Raw genomic sequence first — 24,791 nt, 5'->3', positions numbered from 1 at the left:
CGACTCCATCTAACGATCGCGTATAACCAACACTCCCTCAGAGCGACCTCAACCGTCGAGTCGCCAACCTAGCTAGTGCGATGCAATGATAATGTTAGCCAAGTTCTTAGTTAATTCCATTCATCCAACAGGTTGGGAAAACTGATACACCCCACATATCAATGCCCTGAACTGGTTACCAGGCCAAGGCCCCTTAGTGCACAAGGCTAGGGCACCGCGATCCTTGATCCCGTCGGGTTCCCCATCCCTGACTTCAAGCACACGGGGAGTGTTAAGAACCGGGATCGCTCGCGGTCACTACGGGGAGGCACGTCACCCTAGCGTAGGCCAACAACTCAGACATAGTGTCCCATTCCACTATGCTCGGCTCACGAGGCGGTGGATAGGTTTCAATCTGGTTATCAATGGGTTACAACGGTTGTAAGGTGTTCTAAGTTCCAACATATGTGAGCAAACAGGGGTAACAATCAAGGTTGGATAGTAAATAGGCTAGACCGCATGAGTCCAGGCAAACACGTGAAAGACAACATCGGATACAAGCGACCCATGTAGTCTAATTACTATCGCCCACATGCACTAGCCCAAATTCATGGGTTTAGTCTTAGGATAGTCCTACCAACGGGACCGCCTTCACTCTCCTCATTTTCCTGACCAACCCAAGGGTTGAGGGTAATTCCATAACATGCTACAATCAGGGTTATCGCATAATACAAGTAGAAGCATGCGTGCATATCTTCCAACATAGAATATAAAATTTCTCTACCAAGCAAAGCTAATCATGATGTGAACTAAGGGTGTAAGTGTGTTGTGTGGGTTAGTGAGGAAGCTAAGCACTTCCTACACACTTGGAACCAAATTACACAATAATTAATACGACATATATGCTATAGGTCAACATCATATGAGAAATCAAATAAGACATAAACATGAGATCATTAATTTGTACCAAATCATGTGAGAAGTAAGAACAACATCATATGAGAAAATCAATAAGACATACAATTCCAAACAAACTAACAATTCTTAGGTTTTCTCTAGATTCTCCAAATATATCATCCAAGCATACAAAATCATTAGATTCATATTGAAATTGGTGCTAGGCCACCTAAGGATAATAGTCTGCACCTACGGATCGTTGAAGACTTGGAAAATGACATAAGAATGCCGAACTCGGTGCTGATTGGCCGGAATCCTAAGACAATGTACTTGTATGTTAGAATCTCATGTGAATCCACCCTCAACATGAGGGATTTCTAAGAGATGAGGGTTTTTCCTACTCAAATGGTGGAGAGGGGCTCTTCCGGTTGTGGGTGAAGGATTTGTTGAGGAAGAGGTGAGGAGTTATAAGAATCGGTCTCCTTTGGGCCCCACTAGAGCTATGGCCTACCTTCCCACTTCTTCACTCTCCCTTCCTCTCTTCTTCCTTTCTTCTTTCTCCTTCTTTCTCCTCTTCTCTCTTTCCTTCCATAGGGCAAATTCGAATGGGGAGAGGGGGTGCCCAAATGAGGCCCTTTTATAATGCCATATTTGGTGTAAATGGCCCCAATGACTAGGCTTTTACTATACTAGCCCTATGGGAGAGTCTTTCTAACCTCTAGGGCCCACTATGGGGTGTACATGTTGATATACACCGTAGGATAGTTAGCCCTAATTATGATTTACTATGGACATGATCGGCCTGCCATTTGGATGCGCCGATCGACAGATATGATTAGAAGTTTGTTTAACGGTCACCGATGGTCGATCGGGGCTGCGGCTATACGGATATGAGCATAGAAATATTCTTACTCTACGTGTGAAGTTTGCATGCAAACCGATGGTCCAAAACTCTCAACTTCGCATAAGTGTACGACCCAATTCACTTAAGTTTCAGATTCTTCCTATAGGGTATTTGCACTTCTCATGCACTCATCCTTTAGCTTAAGTTGAGCGGTTCTGGAAAACACCCAGGTCCAACTCCCGCGATGGATGTCAAGCCCAGTAAGACGGACATTATTCTATAGTTTTGGGACTAGTGGCCCACTAACGAGTGGTCTACAGCTTGTTCAGAAAATTGAGGAATTTCTGGAATGAATTAGGTATTGAAATTTCTCGTGGGTGATGATTAGGGTTTGGATTAACTATGTTCATAGTGAGGCCTATTTATAGCTAGTGAAAGTGGAGATTTGGTCATGTTTGCTCTAAATCGTCAGTTTTAGGCTAAAAGAGTAACGGGGTTGATTTGGTCTTATTATTTAAGATCCAGGCCTTAACTGACTCTGCCCCGGTTAGATCTTTAATTTAGTCATGCTTGTTTTGATTAGTTAGTGAAGGGTCGGTTAGATTTGGGCCCTATGTGAGTAAATCATGGGGCTAAACTTGATGTTAAAATGATCAGGAGAATTCGGTGGTTTCCTACGGTTGACTAATCGGACTTGTGTGGTTCTTTAATGGTACCACCCCTGTATAGACTAACATTGAGTGCTATGGTCATTTAAGTGATATTATAAGTTAATTTATAAAAGAAATTTGAAGGATTTTTGGGAATCCAAAACAGTGAAAATTCAGGATGTTACACATAGCCTCATCATCCCACAACAAACCCTAGTAGGTGTATGACCCCATATAATCTCAACTTACCCTATAAAATCAATTTAAACATATTCTGATATAGTTGGTATATAATGCACCAAGAGTATAAATGGAAGAAAGAAACAAAACCTGAAAAATCACAAGTCCTGGTTCAGTGCATCGAACTGCCATCGAGGGAATCTTTAATACATCGAACCTAGTTTAATATTATCGAACGATCGCCTATTCTATCCAACAACAAATTGAAAGAAATGATGGAAATCTCGATAGCATCAATTATTATTCGATATCATTGAAGTCCATACTTCGATAACATTGAATGACCCTCGATTACTTTGACCTTCAAGTTCTTCCAAAGAAACAGAAAAGACTATAAGTGCTCCACGATGACATCGAAGCCTCCTCGATGTTATTGAGAGTAAGTTGTCGATAGTATCAAAACTTACTCAGTTTTGTCCAACAACTTTTTTCAAAGAAAAGCTATTTTCTTTGAGTTCATCAAAGACCATTCGATATCATCGAAATTCAAACTTTGATGGATTGAAGGGCTCTTCGATATAATCGAACATGAGACAAAACTGTCCAGCAACCTTTGTGTATTTTAACAAAAGAAATCTCGATGGAATCGAGTGTCCCTCGATGAATCGAAGTGCATGTCGATATCATCAAAAGATGCTCAATTAAAAACAGTCAGAATATATTCTACTCTCAAATGAATATATTGAGTAGAGAGTCGATGTAATCGAAGGTGCTTCGATGGTATCGAAATTCAAATTTTGATAACATCGAACACCCTTCAATGGCATCGACGAGTTCAAAATTTTGCCCGTTTTTTGACCGTTGGGATTTTACTCTGTAAATACACTAGTGTTACTCTTTGTAAAGATGAGCTAGAATCCAAGAGAGTTTGAGCCTGTTATTCCAAGAGCTAAGTTCCCTCTTACTCACTCTCTCTTTACCATTAGAGTTCATCATTCAATCCCTTGCTTAAGCATCAACTCATCATCTTATATGCTTGGATTGAATTATGAATTCTAGCATTCATGGAGCTTCCAACTAAGTATACCTATCTTTGGAACTCTTGAATGCATAGCTCATGAGAACCTTCTCTATTGATTTAAATCTTATATTTTAATTAGAGAAGATAAAGAACCCTAAACTTCACAACATCAAAGCATTTGCGAAAGCATCATCAGCAAGTTGCGATTTAAAGGGAACTGAAGACTCTTCATCATCATTGAAGATCTTCACATCGTGCGAGAACGAGACTCATCTACTTGTAAGCAGATGAGTCTAATGTGTTTGAAGACCTTTCCTTGTGTAGGATTGGGATTCAAAGTTTGAGTATCAAACTCGCAAAGTTCTAGTTATAGGCCTCTAATTTGGACTAATTTAGATGAACAGGGACTCTACAATGAGCCTGAGAAGAGTTCAATGGTAGGAGTTTGTTTCCCTCAGTGTGGCCCACTTGAGACTCAGATCTGTCTCATTTTTCGGCCCATGGCCTAAAATGATATGGAGAAGTCCGTGGATGGCTCAGATTAAATATATACATCAATATGGGTCCCACTTATGAGACCCATGCTTTCCTGAGATGTGCTAATGCTTAGCATGCTTGGCTATTTTTGTATTATTATATATGTATATTTTTTTGGATACACTATTAAGGTGGGCTCCATATGGATGATCTACTCCATCCACCATCTTGGCCAGCTCGAACGGAGCCCAATAGGCATTGACTTGGGATGGTTTGGATGATCAAGGACTCCATGGTAAGCCTTGGAAGGTTTCAACAACCGGTCTTTATTTTGATTAGTGTGATCCACTCAAGATTTGGATCGGCCTAAATTTTTGGCCCATGGCCTAAAATAATCTAGACAAACTAGTGGACAACATGGATTAAATATATACATCAAGGTGGGGCCCACGACTAGGATGCCCCCACCCCACGTTTGGCTGACATGAGAGTGTGCTCTTAGCTCCCCACCATTGCCTCTGGTGTGGCCACCTAATGGTTAGATCAACTTGATTTTTTGGCTTCACGACTAACTTATAACTGGCGACAGATGGATGGTGTGGATCTAAGAAATATATCAATGTGGGTCCGAAGAGTGGAAACCCACTCCATAGCCCAAGCGTCAGTGATACATGAGTACTCCCAGCGCCTTGATGCTTGTGGCGTGGCCCATCTAAGATACGGTTTAACTTCATTTTTGGGCCCAGAGGCGAAAATAAGTCGACAAAATGAATGGACAGTATAGATCAAACATATACATTATTGGTGGGACCCATGACTGGAATCTCACCCTTCCCCTAAAACTCTAGGGTGCTTGGATGCTGGGCAGTTCCAGCATCTCTAACGCTGAGAATGTCTAGCATCTAACTTTTTTTCTATATTTTTTTATTAAATGGATATGTAGTTGGGTCCACATGAGAGAACTAAACTGTCTATCAAGTTGGCCAGCTCATGACGACCTTAAGGAGCTTTAGATCAACCAATTTTGATGCCCTTTCCACCATCCAAAATCTATGTATCCTAAGTCATTAGTTAGATGGAGAATAAACATCACTATGGGCCACATAAGGTATTCCACTGCATGATAACATGCAGGGCATTCTTTTCAACAACGTGGCCCACTTGTGGGCCCCCCAACACCATTAAAAATAAGAAAAATAAAGGGAAATGGAATGGAAAAAAATGGCAAGGGAATGTAATTCGGCCATCGGGGTGGTCCTCGACCATTATGGGGTCCACCATACACATCTACCACATAAATAAGGTGGGTCCCACCCTTGTGGGCCCATGGATATGAAAGAAAGAAATGAAAAAGGGAGAGTTTGTCCTCCGTTGCACTCACAATGATGGATGGACGATTAGATTAGGCCGGATCGTTGATTGGACGACTCAGATGGTGAAGCTCCTCACCTAAAGTCCTTTAGCGTTCCCTTAAGCTCTAATCTCTCTAAAACTTTTTTTTTTAAAATACTCTCTCCAAATTCCTCTCTTATGCACTTCTCTCTCTCTTAAGAACTTTCTCTAATCTTTCTAATCTCTCTTTAATTTTCTCTAATATTTTCTCTCTCTTTCTAATCTCTTCTCACTCTCATTTGTTAGGAAAACTTTGGAGAAATGAGAGGGGTCGGGAGCTTTTGTAGTAGAACTTTTTGGATAGATAGGGAATTATGTGAGGATAGAGGGGGAGAAAAAGAAGGAAAGAATGATGGCTAAGCATGGGTTGCATAAGCAAGGCATGGACTTGTTTGACTAATGGGGAGAGAGAGTTATGGATGGGTTGATTGATGACTTAATTGAGGGATTAATGGATTGATTGATTGATGGATTGATTAATTTAACAATATTATGATTTGTGCAAGTGGGGCCCACGCTACACATACAATGAGCGGTCCACCTCAGATTATGCCAAAAACTATAACTTCTAATCTGGGTATCACAATAGGGCGTACCGCGTGGTGTTGGAATCGCGACACCCGCGCGGTCGCTAGGGTACAAGTTTCGAAGTGTTACGGTACTAAAATAAGGTCATGATAAAAAATTTTTGATCTGGTCTATCAGGAATGTGTCGGCACTGAAAGTGAAGGTACGGTTGGCCTCACAGGGTTATGGGTCTTATAGGTGCCACACGTAACAAAGAACTCTTGGAATTGATACATATTGATATTTATAGACAATTTTCACCTTGTATTACTTGAGAAAAGTATTCCATCACTTTTATCAATGACTACTCATGATACAATTATGTTATTACTAAAGGAAAAGTCAGAGGCCATGAACATTTTTGTAGAGTTCTGGGCCAAAGTGGTAAATCAACTAGATAGAAACATTAAGGTTGTGAGGTCACATAGAGGTGTTGAATAATATGGTAGACACACTAACTCTAGCTAAAGTGAATGTCCATTTGCCATTTTTCTCAAATTAAAAGAAATGGTTTCCCAATATACGACACCGGGTACACCTTAACAAAATGTTATTACTGAGAGGCATAATTGGACACTTATGGATATGGTGCTCGGTATGATTAGGAATTCCTCATTGCTTAAATTCATGTGGATTGAAGCCCTGAAGACAAAAATTTATTTCTTAAACTGGGTTTGTAGTAAGGTTATTCATAAAACTCCTTTAAAGCTATAGACATGAAGGAAACCTAGTTTAAGACACTTATACGTTTGGGGTTGTCCTGTAAGATACAAAGGGTTATAGGTTTTACTGTCCTAACCATAACACCATCATCGTTAACTAGATTCTTGAAAGATGGTTACGATAGTGGGACTAAAAAACCACACAATGTGGCATTTGAAGAAAAACATATATCAATCCCATTACTCATACCTTATGAGAGTATTGTTATTCCATTAGTGATTGAGGTGAAATTGTGGTTTTATTACTACAGACGAAGCTTGAATATATGACTAATGTCCTAGAGGGGGGTGTTAAGGGTCAAATATTGCATTTTGGACCTTATTTATATCTTAGTTTTATGAATATAATACTGCTCAATGTCCTACTTTACTCATGTTTGTGTTGCAAGGTGAATTTAAGAGCTTGGATTGGAAAAGGTGCTAAAAGCATGGATTTGATGCTCAAAGATTACTAAGGCAAATAATGGATCTTAGGAGATAAGATTGAAGATATCAAGGTCCCAAGATTTAAGAAAACCAAGTGGAGAAGGAACGGAGCCAAAAGAACAAGTGCAAAATACACATTGATTGTGTCATCAAGCACCGTTCGAAGACATCGAGGACACATTTAATGACATCAAATTTATAAAGGAAAATCGAATTGGTTGTTGGACAAATTGAAGACATTTTTCGATGACTTGAGAACTTATTCGATGACTCGAAGCTCTACTAGATGACATCGAAGACCTGCTCGGTGACATCAAATTCTCTCTGGAATTTTGGCAAAACTCGCTGGACACATTGGGCACTATTTTTGATTAGTAAATGCACTCCTTGATAACATCGAAGGCCTCTTCGATGACATCGAATGTAGGTTCAATGACATAGAAGGTTGCAAACTTTGGATGAAATGAAAAAAGCGCAGAAAAAGTACGTAGAAAAGACACCTTCGATGACATGAAGCCTGCTCAATGTCATTGAATAGATCGCACGAAGTTACGCGAAGTGTGTAAATTTGAGGCAGTTTCTGGATTTTTTCAAAGAGGTGCGAAAGGAGTTATTGCACAACTATAAATAGGAGTCCGTAGGGCATCCCTGGGTAGATTTTAGGGTTTGGAGGATTAAAACACAAGGGCAGAGAGCCGTTGCCTAGCATTTTTCTTCTTTCTTTCTTAGTTTTTCATACTATCTTCTAGGGTTTCAGTTCCAATCATGTCTATGGTTGGCTAATCCTCTGAGCTAGGGCTAAGAGTTGAAGCTTGTAACGTGATGGGATGTTTTCTATTACTTTGATTCATGTTTATGTTGAACTCTCTTTGATTCTAGTTTTATTCTTAAGGAATACTTTCAGTTTTTAATGGTTTATTATGACTCAAATTATAGTAGATCTATGATAGCTTTGAGTATGTTCTTTTCATGTATTGAGATTGTGAAATTAGGAAATCCCGTTGTTCACCATCGTCCCTTGGGAATGGTTGGGTGATGGAATCCCTTCTAATCTTCATGATTCTCTTATGTTTGGTTATAAGATTGGTATATCCTATTGTGAGCGATTGTCTCCTGGGCATGGTTTTGTGATGGAATCACTTCCAGTTCTCATAACTATCATCCATTGAGAATTAGGTCAAAGGAAGTTCAAATTTGGTTTTACTGAGATATCTTCCAATTGGATAAGATGGGACTTTGATTCCAATTGTGTCCTTGAATCAAGCATAGATCTCCCCGATCACTACATGTGGATCCTTGGAAACCCTAGTTCCCACCTTTAATTTCTTAAGTTTTTCATTAAATCTCTCACAATTACTCTTTACACTTCCAGATTTAGATTTTCATCTTTTTCTAGTTCTTCTTCTAGTTGTTTTTAGAATACTCACGAGATTAGTCCCTGTGGATTTGACCACAATCTCACCGAGATTATTACTACATCATGACCCTACACTTGGGGTTGTGAACAAGTTTTTAGCGCCATTGCTGGGAACTAACATTGCATTTTTCTAAGATTAACTAGTTTTGGAATTAGTTTAAGATTAGGGTTCTTTCTATTTTCTATTTTTAGGATAAGGGTTTGTTTTTGAGTTATTTTAGAAATTAACTTTGCTTTCTAATTCTAGATTTAAAAGCTTTCCTTTTCTATTTTTAGAAACTACTTTCTAATTCTAAGTTTAGAAACTTTCGCAATTATTTTTAGAAACGAACTTTCTCTATTTTTAGAAACTTTCTATTTTCTGTTTTTAGAAACTTTCCTTTTTCATTTTTAGAAACTAGGTTGCTTTCTTGTTTCTTTTTTAAGAAACTAATTCACTTTCCTTTTTGTAACGCCCTGAAAATCGGGGGTCGAGCAGAAGCTCGGCTCCCGGGTTCCAACGCATCACTTATGCAACATAGATAATGATGATTAGATGTTGTTCATATTAGTGCATTAAACATGAATGGGATTACACTAAATCAGCATATCATACTCCAGAGACAATTAGATTACGCAAGCAGAAGACTGTGATAGATATATAAAGCATATAAGTAGTTGTAAGTCCCCAGAGTATGAACATGTCGCCAGGTTAAATAATTACATGTATAGTTCCAAAATTCACAAAATGATACAATGTAATGTTCAACTAGTTTGTATCCCTGTAATCTTGTTGGCGTAACTCTAGGTTTACATAGACCCGTTAGAGAGTTGCATATAGGAGAACTCCTCCTCGTCATCATAAAAGTCAGGCTCCGCCTCATAAGCATCGCCATCACCTGAAGCTACAACAAAGTCTGGTTGGTGTTTTAAAACACTGTCCCAGAGTGGGAGTGAGTGATCAACTCAGTGGTACTGTAAGGCAAATGTTAATATGTTATCAATTTAATCAAGCAGTAATGATAAAGTAGTACAACACTTATATCCTAAGTACTCTTATTAATGTAGGAATGATATGCTGTAATGATGCATGCCCTCGCCTGCACTCCCTCAGGGATATCATCACATGCTCACGGCATGCACCACTTCGGACACGTGCACTTCCTCGGCAAAGCACATGTAATGTGGTGCATGATCGTGTTAGCCAATACTTAGTTAAGTTTATTCATATAACAGGTTTGGGGAGCTAAGGTACCTCCCTTTATATCATTTACCTAAACAATGATCCATCTAGGGTCGTCAATCCTAGTTAATCACATACGATAGGCAAGTTATAGGGCAACATCACCCCTGATTTAAAAATAATGGACAGGCAAGTTCAGGTCGATACGGGAGGCTCGTCACCTCGACGTAGGCTTAGTTATACTCGAGGTCACTATGAGAAAGGCCCATCACCTTAGCATAGGCCGACAACTCGAATATAGTGTCTCATACCATCGTTTTCGGCTCACGAGTTTGGGTTGCTCACTAGATACTATGGGGAGGCTTGTCACCCCAGCATAGGCCGACACTCGACTACGGTGTCCCATACCACCATGCCTGACTCATGAGTCTTAGCGGATCGTGGCGCCAAAGTTAAACGGGCTTTTCAATGGTAAGTGGTACCTTAGATTCAACCAGTACCGTCCATATATGGTGAACATACATTAGGCCAATCGGGTTACTTGACAAGCTTGACTGGTATGAGCGTACATTAAATTAGTCGACATGGAGCGCATACGCACTGCTTGTGACCTAACCACTATCGATAATTATCGTACGACTCGGATTCATTGAACATATCCATTGTGGCGAAACTAGTTCGGCCATGGATCGTTAACCATTACCGATTGCCTGGATTACGTATTAGTTCCAATCATATTCAAACACATTAGGCATTCATATGTGATAGTCAATACAACATGTGACAGCCAATTCAGATATAAATCCCATTTGGGCATTTTAACAAACACATGGTGCACATGTTGTCGTGCATAGGCATTTCATCTATAAAGCACATAGTAGCAAGATATGTTACATGAAGGAAATTGTAACTATAGATAAGGTAATTGAGAATCCTATCTCAACACCCTCATTAAATACGTTTCAATAAGCAATTACTCATTAGACATTTTATCAAACACTTAGACTACACATATAAACATACATGTAATAAGTTAGTTATAGCATATATTATAGCAAACCCTTTCATAAAGGAGTTGTTGCATATATAAAAATCATGTATCCTCAATCAATAATTATGGCAAGAACAAATCTTAATTCGATATTCATTCAAATATTTCAACAAATACATGGAATGCACTACATTCAACATAGTTCATATATGTGTAATATACGAGAAACATCGCATCTAAATACATGTGACAACATTCAAGTCAGTCATAAATCATTAACTGACATTGAAAGCCTTGAAAACCATAATCTAAATGTTTATAGTCTGCACCTTTTGTCAGTACACCGATTACAAACTCGGTTCGTACACTATGCCTTTGTTTACTGTTCAATAACTACCTAAATCATGAGATATGTTAGCTATCTCACCGATTCCTCTAATTGAATCCCTAAAACAGATTAGGGTTAGTGAAAAGGCCAAGCTATATGTCCTAGAGGGGGTGAATAGGATTATGTCAAATTAAAATTTTAATACCGGAAACTAAAGAATATGATACCACACAAAAGAAATGAAATAAATCACAATATAGGAATGTAAAGAAACCTCAAATTCAAGTCTTGAGGGGCTGATACAAATGTTGTTCTAAGGACAACCTTGCACCATAAAAACCAAGGGTTTTTGGCAGGACAACCTTACTAGAACAATAGTATCAATATCTCAAACTGAAGAGGAATAATAAAGGGAAATAACTGAAAGTAAAGTCTAAACTATTACAACATTCCCACAATGCTTGAAATGTGAATATTACAACATTCACATCCACACATACATCCCATAATTCTGAACGATAAAAGAAAGGAAATATTAAACGAACATTCAAACCATAAGACACAGAATTATAATGGTTCACCTGTGTGTACACCAACTGTTAAACAACAGCCATATAGCTACTCTACTCCTAATATCCTCACACAGGGGATATCAGCGTTCACCACCAAAATAGGTTTCATAGGTTCACCTAAGACCTTCACAATTGTGTCTTTTATATGGGCTTACAGAATTCAAAAACCCCACTTTCTGAGTTTTCTGGCTCTCCTTAGATAACCAACATAATGAGAATTTTCTGGCTTAACCTCAAACAAAACCAAAATAATTGAATTTACAATAAATGTAAAATACCTGAATTTCTCCTTTTGTTGTAGCCCGGAAGAACCAATCGGAGTAGAAGTTCGAATGTGAAGTTCAATGTCCAATACTCACTTTGACATGGTTCTAAGTTCTAATTGATTTTAAATTAAACCAGTTGGGTTAGCTATATTTGATTTTGATTCCAAGAAGAAGGAATACAATAATTCCTCTTTTCAATTTAGATTGGAATATAGAAACAAAATCAAATTAAATAAGCTAACAAAAGAGAATATTAAATAAGCACAATGTAGCTTAAAAATAAACACAAACTTATCCTAGAGTGATGCCTTGATTTTACTTGAATTGAGTTATCATTCTCTGAAATTCGTCGTCTATTTATAGATGCAAAAATCACGCCTACGATTGGTCCTGAGTACTCCACGACAGGTCATAGATGAAACGGATTTTTAAACTTTCAAGCGGGATTGAAACAGACGGTTACACGACTAGTCGTAGGGTGTCTACAACTGGTCGTAGGACCTCTACGACTGGTCATAGAAAACCCATGACTGGTCGTAGGACTCAAGGATTCATTGCTGTAGTTCGAGTCAAAGAACCAGGATTGGTCGGATGAGTAGTCGACACTGTTCACATGACCGGTCGAACAAAGTCCAGGATTGGTCGTAGATGAACAGAAAATTCTGAACAATTGCAACCACTACCAAAAAAGGGGTAAAGGATACAGATTACGTTAATTTTTTGCTATGGATATAAACCGTAACTACATTTACTATGGTTTTAATCTGTAGATAAAAAGTTGACACACATTAATAATTAACGGTGTTGTAAGGGGCTCTATGGGGCCTTAAAAAATATATTTTCTATCTAAGCTGTCCATATATTTGGAAATATTATGTTAGAGCATGACATCGAAAATCAGCTAGATTGAAAGCTCAAGTTGACCACATGGTAGGCAACATTAAGATTAAATCACATTTTCTTCTTATGGTGTGGTCCATTTTGGCCTTAAATCTATCTTAAGTTTGGTATCATAGACTAAAATAATTTAGTAAAATTAATGGTCGGAGTGGATAAACTAAATGTATCATAGTGGGCCCCATGAAGCCCCTGTCAGGACCGTCCATGGTCCATCTCACGAAATGATGCCCAAATTTGGGCGCGCGCTCAAAACAGAGTCGCGCCCAAAATAGCCTTATCTCTCTCTCTCTCTCTCTCTCTCTCTCTCTCCGTTCCCTAATCCCCTCTCTCTCTCCCTCTCTCTGTTTCCCAATCCTCTCTCTCCCTCCCGATCTCTGCTCCATCTCTCATTCTCGTCCCTCTCTCTGCCGTCTCTTCTATCTCTCTCCATTGCAGTAGCTATGAAGCTCTTGCCCGAAGAAACACACGCCATGAAGCTCCTCTCCATAGGTTTGATATCTTCTTTTCTTTGTCTCTTTTTCTGTCTTTCAAATTTGATACATGCTAAATGTTTGATGAAATGGCATGTTATCTATTTGTTGAAATGGCTGGATGAAATGGCATGCTATTTGTTTGATGAAATGACTAGATTCCATACATGTTATCTGTTTGATGAAATGGCTAGATTTTGGGAGAGCACATTAGTGCAGTTCTTTTGAGATTAAAAGCCCACAGACAAATTCTTTCAATAGGCCTGCTAGTTGGGGTGGTCAGCGATTTGAGTCAGCGAGTTTTAAAACTATGATCATGGTTAGGTTAACTATATTGAGCATAAATGCAAAATCTCATGTTTTTTGCTTTATAGTTGTTTAAGGATAACAGATAGTGAAGATGTCATGGTTCTTTAAATATGCATGTGGACTGAGTTTTCTGTATTACCATTATATTCATGTGTGGGAATGTGAGACTTCTGATTTATAAATGTAAATAGGGTTGGGAATGTGAAATGAACACATTTTAGAGTCACTAAAATGAATGCAAATGTGGTTGTGAAAGTTTTGTAATTCTTATTACAAATTGTAAATGCAAATGGTAAAAACTTATCCATGCACTAATTCATTGACCGAATTTTTGTGATTGCAACAATCCTAGACTTTGAAACTAATGCAGATGCTTGTGAAGTGATGCAAATCAGTGGAGATGCATGCTAAGTGGTTCATAGATTAACCTTTTTTTTTATGATTGCTGAGTTTGGTTGCAGGTTTTGTGAAGTGGTTTGTATCAATGGTTTTTTTTTTTCAAATCAATGGTTACTTTCCTTTTGTGCACTCATTTCTAAACTGATAGCTATTGATGCAGACCTGTCACCACATGTAGGAGTAGTACTTGGGATTCATGCACTCATTTGTAGCCTGATTCATCAACTCATTTGTGTAATTAATTGACTTTTCCTTATTGCAACAGGTCCTAGACTTTTGTAACTAATGCACATGCTTGTGAAGTGATGCAGATCGATGGATGGTTGTGAAGTGATTCATTGACTTATTCTGTGATTGCAGTGATGGGTTGCAGGTTTTTGTGAAGTGTTGCACATTAATGGTTATTTTTCCAAATTAACGGTTACTTTTCTTTCTTGCACTCATTTGTAAACTGATTCATGTACTCATGTGAACTGGATTGTATCATGTGATTGCAGCAGATCCTAATCTAATTTTTCAACTGATTCATAGATTAAACTCCAGACAAATCTGTCAACTGGAACTCATTTGTGAATTGAACTTGAACTGGAATGCGAACTGTAGCTTTTAGTTTAAAAATAATTAATTGTCTGTATACCATGGATTAAGGCTCACCTAGGACTCGGTTCACCCTTGTTCCAAGTTCATAGTGAACATGGACTTCATAAAAAGTCATTTGTGTCAAAGGTGGGGCATGGCCATTTTTGTAAGATAGGCAACTCTTTCACCAATTGACCTATTTGAATTTGGAAATTGAAAGACTTAATTTCCAGAATGAACCCTGAGTTTTGAAGTTTGAACTTGCATCTATTTCTAGAAAAAAGCCAGTTGTGTTTTGAAGTACCAATATGCAGTTCATTTTTGTCTCTGCTATAGTTCTATCATTATGCCATTTGTCGCTCTTTGATGCCATTGAATTTTATGATTCATTTAGCTTTGACAATTTGCAAAATGAGAAGATGACTGATTACGTTTTGCAATCAATCCATCTCATGACATGTTGCAGTTCATGGTGACTCATGATGCATCATTCACTGGAACTGTCCTATGTGGTGGTTGAAAAAAAATGTTGATTGGCCAAGCCCAAGTTAATTATTCTTCTATTGCAAGTTTTATTTTGACACGGCCAAGCCAAATGTTAAAACTGAAAGAACAGTCTCCTAGTCTAGCCTGTACTCTCACATCATTGGTCCTGTCAAAACAACCTTTATCAATTATTTACTAGAACTTTTTCTTAGGTAATTTTGTTTAATTGATGATAGAGAAACGGAAAATCGACATTCGGTGGACCATGATGATTGTGAAATCAGTGTTCAAGTTTGCAGTTTCTTTGTTTCATGGCAGTTCTCTCTCTCCCTCCCCCACGCGCACCCCGCCTCTCTTTTCTAATGCTGCTTAGTTTGTGATTTTGATCATAGTCCCTGGTAGAGACACTTGCAAGATTGCAATGGTACACCAAGAAGATGCTGGCCTGAATGTTGAGATGGCAAAACTAGCTTTTGCAAAGGGTATATGGAGTTATGTATGTAAGATGGACAATGCATTGTGGAAATACCCTCCTGCCCACTGTATAGGCACAAACTTAGCTGTGACTGCTCTCTAGCTAATTCAATAGGTGACTACTCCATCCTCACTTCCTGCAGCACAACCCTTTTTAGCAATGTTCAACAGCAGCTGGTTCGCTGGGAACTTGGCTGGGTTGACTCAGTTTGGTTGGTCTATGACCATTGCCTCTGCCAAATCCTATTCCACAAGAATAACTGATGTGCTTTTCATTCACTTGGTTGGGTCGAACTCAGACATCTAAAGACTGATTACCGGGTTGAATAAAATCTCAACTAAAATGAGATGAGCTCATTTTTAAGTGGCAACCAAACAGGGCCTTAGGTTTGTTTTAAGCTGCAGATTCCACTCTTTTATTTTATAAAAGGATTTTTAAGATGTATCTTTCAGATTTGATACATTTTATTTTGTTGAAAGGTGGTAGGTGGTTTTTTCCTTTTTGGGCACAAGTCAGGCTGTTAGGGGCCAGCTTGGGGATAGCTTTGCCCTAGATTTTAAACTTTCTGAGTTGGGCATATTAAATTTTTTTATTTTTCCTAGCCTATTGGCAGGCCTACAAGTAAGGTATTATAAGGTAAGATAACCAGGGATCTAACCTAGATCACTCACACTTGCAGTGGTCTTACTTAAGTTTACTTGGACAGCCTAATAGATTGACGAGGATTGTCATTTATTTTTTTCTAAGAAAAAGTTACTCTCTTGTTATTTATCTAGGACTAATCAACATGCAGTTGGATGAAAAAATTGGCAATCTGATTACAATTTGGTACAGGTTCATTATCCAATGGAAGCCTTTCAAAGTGTTCCAATAGCTGATTCCAAAGTGCAGCTTCTAGAAATACATGCAGGTTAGCTTTTTCTCCAAAATGTTTCCTGGTTTTAGTATTTCAATTTTCAGGGAATATTATGTGTATAGCCTAATACTTGGTTTTTATGATTCTGATGAGTGAGAAATGCTTGGAATTAGCTCTCTCCTTAGAAGTAATTTGTTTTTTTGTAATATTAATGGATCTGAATCAATCTTACAGAAGGCTGAAATGAGGTGTCTCTTACCAAGAAGACTGCTGGATCATGGATTTTTTTCTGGATCCCCTCTACATGAAGAAGATAGGAATAAGAAATCAAATGGCCTATTTTGCAATGTCTTTTTTGTGCTACGGGCTCGTGAGAAGTTTTTATCATTGAGGAAAGGTACAAAGTCGAAAGTTGTTGCTATCTTAGAAGAGGTATTGTCCTATTTTCAACTGAGAGGCCTTTTTCTAATCCCGACTCATAGAAAATCTAACAATTTGTTTTTGGTATTTCATTTGTCAGCTTAATTCCTTAAGATAGAAATATTAATTTAGTTATAGGCATATTTCAGGACCTCCACATTGCAAGGTCTTCATTCAAGCAGGCTTGCTTCAATCTGGTATTTACAACCCTACAATGTTTGAATTGTAAACTACTGGTGGTTCACACAGTTCCACAAAGATTAACAATGTGGGTCCCAGAAAGGTGGGCCTGCTTGTATGGTTGCTGGATGCTTTGTTAGACGCTTTTGATACTTGTTCATTAAGAAAACCAACTATTTTCTGCTGAGAAATAAAAAGCACTTTAATTTTATACATAACTGCATATTGAAACATTGCTGGAAGTAGCTTCATGCAAATAAGTTGGTTGTTTTGTTTCTCATAGTCTTGGATTCACTAGTCAAAATGATATCAGGATTTTGCTGATGCTATGTTTTCTTTTATTTGCTATAAGTTGCAATGACAACTTTTTTGTTGATTTGAAAAGTTCATAGATCCAAAGTTGGGGTTACAATGGAAAATTTGTCATGAAGACAATTTTGTTTTAATCTAACAATGTCTGAAGGAGATGTTTGTTTCATAAATATTTATTCTTTGAGAGGTTTATGTATCTTATTCAGATGTTTGCTAGCCACACACACACTTCCACAGGTGGCTTATATGTCAGATGGTGATGTGTGTGGCACATCTGATCTATACATGTCTTGGGACCCACACTGCAGATGACCTAGCACAAAAATCAGGGTATTCACTTATCAAATTGGCCACCCTTTTAAAAAAATGGACGGTCCAAAATTTTCCTACAATCCACATTTGACATCCACATGAAGCCACTTGATTAATCGAGTGGCATATTCTTGAACCACGTGACCTGCATGGTTGGCCTCTCTCATCTTATATTCCATCAAATGTCCATCCACGTGGTTGGCTAGCAACATGTGACATGTGTAAAGTTGCTTCTGGGGCTCAAAAGCTACCATCTTGGATATAAACTTATAGTTATTGAATGCAAGCCTCAGTTTGGTGTAGGTTTTATGCTACCCTATTTTCAGATTTTGAGTCATCAGATTTTTTTTCTGGTAGTGAGTGTATTTCATTTCAGGCTGGTTAACTGTTATTTAGACCATACATTTTCTGTTAAATAAAATGAAATTGCTGCTGAGCCTGAGGATGCGGATGAGGCTGGGGCTTGCAACCTGGCTACACATGATTCAAATATGCTTTCTTTCCTTTATATTATGATTTAGATGTGTATAGATATTCTATGAGTTTTTTCAATCCACGCATTTGAATCATCATATATGCTTATGATTTTAATGCACCAAAAACCACCCATGCAATCTCAGCCCTGCAAATGCGTCCACTACGCCAAATTGGTCAATTTGCGACGTACTTTTGCGACGGACTTCGTCCGTCGTTAAAATCTCTTGGTTTAACCACGGATTTCATCCGTCGCTAACAGAAAAAGTCCGTCGCTAACCCCGTGTTTGTCAAAAATCCGTAGTTTGAACGTCGCTAAATTTAGCGACGGACCAAAATCCGTCGCTAAAATCTGATTTACGACGTATTTACGATGGATTTTGGTCCGTCGTTAATAGGCGACGGACGAAATCCGTCGCAAAATTCGCCTTTGTGACCGCCCTAAATTCCCGCCCAAAACACCAAATGGCGCGCTTTTCAGTTGCTTTTGCGACGGATCATGGTCCGTCGTAAAAGGGCTTTTGCCTTGACATTAATATTTTTTATTTTTTTAAGAATATGGAAAATTAAGTTTTTTTATTGTCTAATAATTGTTTTTTAATAGAATTTCGGTGGTTTAATTGTACATATTTGTATCTAAGATTATTTTTTAACAATTGATTGAATGCAAAAAGAAAATTTATTCTATTTTTATATCGAGTGGAATTTTTATTTTTATTTTTTAATTTAAATTTAATATTTAAATGGTTTGTAATATAACATGAAAAAGAATATTGAGAAGTCAAAAAAATTTAATAATGTTTGAGAAAAAGAATAGATTTTGAAAAAATAAAAATCGTAATTTAATAAAAATCTATTTTGTGGGAACAAAAAAGAATTTTGAATAAAATTGATAAATTTGAAAAAAAAAAAGCATTTGATTTTGAGAAAAAAATAATATCCTAAAAAAGAAAATTAAAAATATTTTTAAAAATGTGAAAATTTTCACAATGTTGAAAAATGAAAATATTTTAAAAAAGAAAATGAGAGTTCGGAATTTGAAAATTAAATTTAAATATGAAATTTTATTTTATTTTCACTCAAAATAAAATTTGAGTGAAAAATAAAATAAAATGATATTAAAAAATCGATACTTTATCAAAAAACAAACATTTTGAAACAAAAAATAAATAAGTTGAATAATTTTGTGATTTTGAAAATTAATTAAAAATGTTCAACATTCGAAATTAAAAGAAAAAGTTATTTATAAAAGCACTAAGATTTTGAAAAAATATATATATTTTTTAAAAAATTGAAAAGTTGAAAACAGCATGATGCTTTTGAAGAAAAAAAAATCGGCATTTTGGAATTTTTGGGAAAAAAATAAAAATTATTTTGAAAATAAAAATTCAAAATTTGTATTTTAATTTATTTTTTGAAATATTTTATAATAAAAATGATATTTTGTTAAAATTTTTCAAAGAAAAATTAAGAGCAAATAAATATACATTTTGAAAAAAAATGTTATTTTTAAATGGAAATTGAAATTTATTTGTGAAAAAAAAATTAATAAATTATTAGGCACATCCACTAATTGAACATTTAACCATTTTTAGATAATCGAATTAGTCCAGATTGAAGAGTAAATAACTTCATATGTTTAAATCAAATTTCACTTAAATTGTTGATTAATCTTGTATGCCCATTATCTTTCTCACATGTAGTTAGCCTGATTGGGGTGAGTAACTAGTTAAATTGAGGGTATTAATCAGTAAAATAGAGTGAATGGGCTAGACGTAAAATGGGCTAAATATTGTTGTCAAAATTGTGACCCAACTTATTAACCCTGCGAGAACCTAAGAATTGATGTTAATAAGTTTTGTGGGCCCCATCATGATGTGTGTCGAACATCAACACCATGCATTTAATGTGTCTCCTTTAGGTTATGAGATATCTCAAAAATCATCCGTAAACGAAACTCAGGTGGGCCATACCATCTAAAACCATGTCAAGACACCTTAAAAAATATAAAGCACTTAGTGGGGCCCACATGAGTTTTGGATGAGGTTAAAACTTGGTCTAACCCCTCATCCAAGTGGGACACACCTAATGAGTGGGTTGGATATATGAATCACATTTAGGCAGGCCCAATATATGATATATGATTATGAATGTTTTAAGGAAACCCCTCTCCACTATATTATGTGGTGTGGCCCACCTAAGTCATGGATTGACTTTATTTTTAAGCTGTTGGCCCACCCAAGTCATGGATTGACTTTCTCCATATCGTTCAACGCCTTTATCGGATCATTTTAAGATATTAACTAAAAAATGGGGCGGGTCCAAGGCTTAAGTGGACTACAAAGTGGGGATTGAACGTCCGCCATTAAAAATAACATTCATAGAAGTTTTGGATCAAGCTGATGTTTGTGTTTTCTTTTCATTTATATCTTTTTGATATTCTGAATATATATAGTTTTTATATTATATGAGTGATTTTTTTTTTTGTTTTTTATAATTAAAAAGTAATATATTTAAATGATTTGTAATATCACATGAAAAAGAATATTGAGAAGTTGAAAATTTTTAACAACGTTTGAGAAAAATTTTGAAAACAAAATGATGCTTTTGATGAAAAAAATTAGCATTTTGAAATTATTGAGAAAATTTTACTGAAAATTCGGGATCAACCCGCCTCGTTCATCCATTTTTTGAGATCATTTTAGAAATTTTTCAAAAAATGAATCATATCTAAAGATTAAATGGACCACATTACAAATAAGGGCAACAGATTGGCTACTCCCCCTGACACCATCCAATGATTGGTGGTCAGTGCTCTGCGGGCCCCACCATGATGTATGTGTTTAATCTATGCCATCCATCGATTTTTAAAGATCATTTTATGGCATGAGACAAAAAATGAGGCATATCCTAATATGAAATAGACCACATTATAGGAAATAGTGTTGAATGAGCGTCAATCGTTTAAAACATTTTGGAGGCCACAAAAGTTTTGGATCGAGATGATTTTTGTTTTTCCCCTTCATCTAGGCCCGTATGACCTAATAAACAGACTGGATGTCAAATAAACAATACAATTGACCCTACGACGATTTTAAAAATGGATAACCAATCACTATTGCTTTCATGTGGTGTAGTCCACCAGATCTTTGAATATGTTTCATTTTTGGGCTCATATCCAACAATGAGTTGGCAAAATAAATGGATCATATGGATATACAATATATAAATCAAAGTGGGCCCACATCTACCCCATCAATCAGATGCACCATTCCTTGGTGGGCCTAAGGCTTAAAAATCAAGTCAATATGTGACTTTTTTGGGCCACACCACATACAAAAGTTGAGAGGGGTTACCCTCCATTAAAATATTCATAATCATTTGTTAGGCCCACCGAGATGGGGTTCACAAATGTAGCCCATCCATCATGTGTGTCCCACTTGGATGAGGAGTCAGACCAAGTTTCATATGCATAAAAATTTCAGGTGGGTCCCACCAAGTGCTTTTATATGTTTTAGGCATTTCTTCACATGATTTTAGATGGTATGGCCCACCCAAGTTCCGTATACGGCTGACTTTTGGGATATCCCATAATTTAAAGGGGCCCCATCAAGTGCACGGTGTTGATGTTTGACACATGTCATGGTGGGGCCCACACAGCTTGACCTTTGTGTTTAATCCATGTCATCCCCATGAGGTCAAGCTGTGGGGGCCCCACCATGACATGTGCCAAACATCAACACCATGCATTTGATGGGTCCCCTTTAAATTATGGGATATCCCAAAAATCAATCGATACTGAGCTCAGGTGAGCCATATACCATCTAAAATCATGTGAAGACATGCTTAAAACATATAAAAGCACTTGGTGGGCCCCACCTAAAATTTGGATGCATCTGAAACTTAGTATGACCCCTCATCCAAGTGGCACACACATAATGGATGGGCTGGATTTGTGGACCACATCTCAGTGGGCCTAAAAAATAATTACGTATGTTTTAATGGAGGGTAACCCCTCTCAACTTTTGTATGTGGTGTGGCTCATACGAGTCATTGATTTATTTTATTTTTAATCCCTGGGCCCACCATGGGATGGTGCATCTGACTGATGGGGTAGATTTTTGACACGCACCATGTTGGGGCCCACGGAGCCATACCAGACGCCGGCCTAAATTTGGGCGCGCGCTCAAAAATAGAGCCGCGCCCAAAAAAACCCCAAATCCCAAATCTGCTCTCTCTCTCTCTCTCATTACATCTACCTACAACAAGAACAATGATTCTCGAGCCTTTCATCCAATCAATCTTTCAACGATCAGAGTTTGCAAGCTTGGAGCGGTTGGCGCTATGATCTGGTCCTTATTTTGAGGGATTTTTCAGTTTTTGTGGTTTTTCTTAGGGTCAGAAGTGGTTTTTAGAGCTGGATTTAAGGTTTTTGTTGTGAACAGTATAGAGAGGGTTTTAGGGACCTTGAGATCTAATTCTCGTCTAGTTGATTTGATTTTGGTAGGAATCGTCGTGGAGATTCTGGCGTCAGTGAGCGGTTAGGATTATGCTGCAACAAGGAGGATCGATTTAGGTATTTTTGTAATTTATTGGGAATTTTTTTGTTGTAGCTAGTGCACCCTTTCATTTACTTCTCTATGTATTTCATATTTCTCCATAAGGGGGTTGATTGTTGGAGTTAGAACCCCTTCAGTTTGGGAACACTCATCATTTGTTTCTTTGAGTTTTTAGGACATTGCCAGCAAGCACCCGGAAAGATTTTTTGGTGGTTGTACTTTCAAATGCACCGTAACTTTCCTGGTCCATGTAATTTTCAAGAAGAAAATTGGGTGCATGCACCTGGTAGGGTCTTTTCTTCAGTAACTTCTTTAACCATACTACTAATGATGGGAAGATTCATACACTTGGTTTTGTTGTTTCTTGTTGAGCAGCATTGAAAAAATCAGAGGAAATACATGCATAAATATATCAGAGTTTTTTTCTCTATTTTTTTTGGCAATATGAAACGTTGGTTTTGGTTGTTTTTCAAAGCAATGGTACACACCAGTTGTTTGATCGAGTGCTTCATAGAGTTTTGGAAGTTGGTTTTTGTCCTGATGTCGGGATTTGATAGTTTGTTCATTGAAATTGAAAGATACATACAGGTTCTGGATGTAAATCTATATGAAGCACCATTCAGTCAGCTGTTGCTGCACTGATCTTAGATAGAAATCTTGATTCTTGGAAATTAGGTTGGAACATTTAGCCTCTCCATTGTATATTGTCTACATTCCCTCATTGCTTCCTTTCCTCTGTTTTCTCAATAAAATTTCATTAAATTAACATTGAAAGATAACCATTTTTAGGTTGTGTATGGTGCAACTCATTGTATCTATAGAAGAATCGTATATATTAACAATATTTAAAAAATATATAGTTCATTTGGATTGTGCCTAAGAGAATCAAGTTGGAAGTGTGTTGTTCAGTCAAATAGGAAATGTCAAAAACTAATAATTTTTAGTAGTGTTTGTAATGAGGAAGAAGCCCTTCAACTCTAATTGAAGTGGAAGTATGGAGTGACCCTTCTGGACAAATTGGATACCTTTAATACATAATGGTGGTATCCACATGTGAGCAAAAACTGAACGCCTCAAGATGAGGGTATTGTTGTGTTATTTTTCTGTGAAAGAAATATCACATCCTGTGACGTAAGGGACCAATGCAATGGATAGTTCTTAGTTATTTCACGTTACTGGGAAACATTAATAACTTTCATCTTCTCCACTTGAAATAGTGGTTGTAATTCAATTCACTTGTGCTTCTAAAAACCGCCTAATTAATGGTTTTGGAATTTGTTTTTGGGCATCTGAGTTTCTTCCATGAAAGTGTTGCTTCTACAAATCTAATCACTCAAAGAATGTTGCACACTCCAGTTTTACTCATGATACGAGTTTTACACAATTATCTCCAAGAAAACGAGGTTGTTTTGTTCCCTGATGTACTGATTTCACCTTCCTTGGATGATGATAGGTTTTCTATATGCATCAGCATCAGCATAACAATAATATATGTTTCAACACTATCACATAGTCATATATAGCACCATGTCGGATTTTCCAACAGTGACAGGTTTAATTGTCTGGTACAATTACATGTTTTTGTGCCTATGTTACTTTGAAGATGACTCCTTTCTAGTATTATCTTAAATGAACCCATTCTTTTTCATCACGAGTATATATGAATACTTCTAACGTTGATGACTATCTTGTGGAATCAATAATTAGACTAGCCACAGACTCCAATGCAGGAGAAGTTTATTACAGGTACTCAATTAGAACCAAGCATCATTTCATCCAATCCCCAATAAGAATTTCTGATTTTTCTTGGAAAATGTATTTTAACTTTAACAGTTGCCAGCTTATGTTGGAAAATGTTCTGTTTGAATTTTGAAATTTGATTTGGATACTACAATGGATGGCTCCATCTTACATGTAATTATATGGTAGGATGTTATTTTTCCACCTTATACACCATTTCTAAGTCATTCTCTATATATCGGTATTTTGATTAAATAAATGAAGTTTGAAATTGTGTTGATTGGTGGCTCTCTCTATAATAATCTTATATTTTAGAATGGTATTTGGTGCTCTGCTGATATCTGTCGAAGAAGACAGATTTTGCAATTTCTCATTTGGTAGAACTGATTGTTTGAATATCTTGTTTCCATACCAAGATTTCTCATTTTT

At 37.0% G+C, this 24,791-nt stretch overlaps 1 long non-coding RNA gene across 1 annotated transcript; it reads left to right on the top strand.

The window, feature by feature from the left end:
- The first annotated feature begins 15,254 nt into the window (after positions 1–15,254).
- Positions 15,255–16,791, top strand: LOC131235444 (uncharacterized). The gene is made up of 3 exons (XR_009166133.1): positions 15,255–15,623; positions 16,286–16,419; positions 16,600–16,791. It is a non-coding gene; the product is annotated as an uncharacterized LOC131235444 (long non-coding RNA).
- The last annotated feature ends 8,000 nt before the right edge of the window (positions 16,792–24,791 follow it).

Source organism: Magnolia sinica, chromosome 19 (assembly GCF_029962835.1).
Source record: "Magnolia sinica isolate HGM2019 chromosome 19, MsV1, whole genome shotgun sequence".
Lineage (NCBI taxonomy): Eukaryota > Viridiplantae > Streptophyta > Magnoliopsida > Magnoliales > Magnoliaceae > Magnolia > Magnolia sinica.
This window is presented reverse-complemented; position numbering and strand designations above follow the sequence as displayed.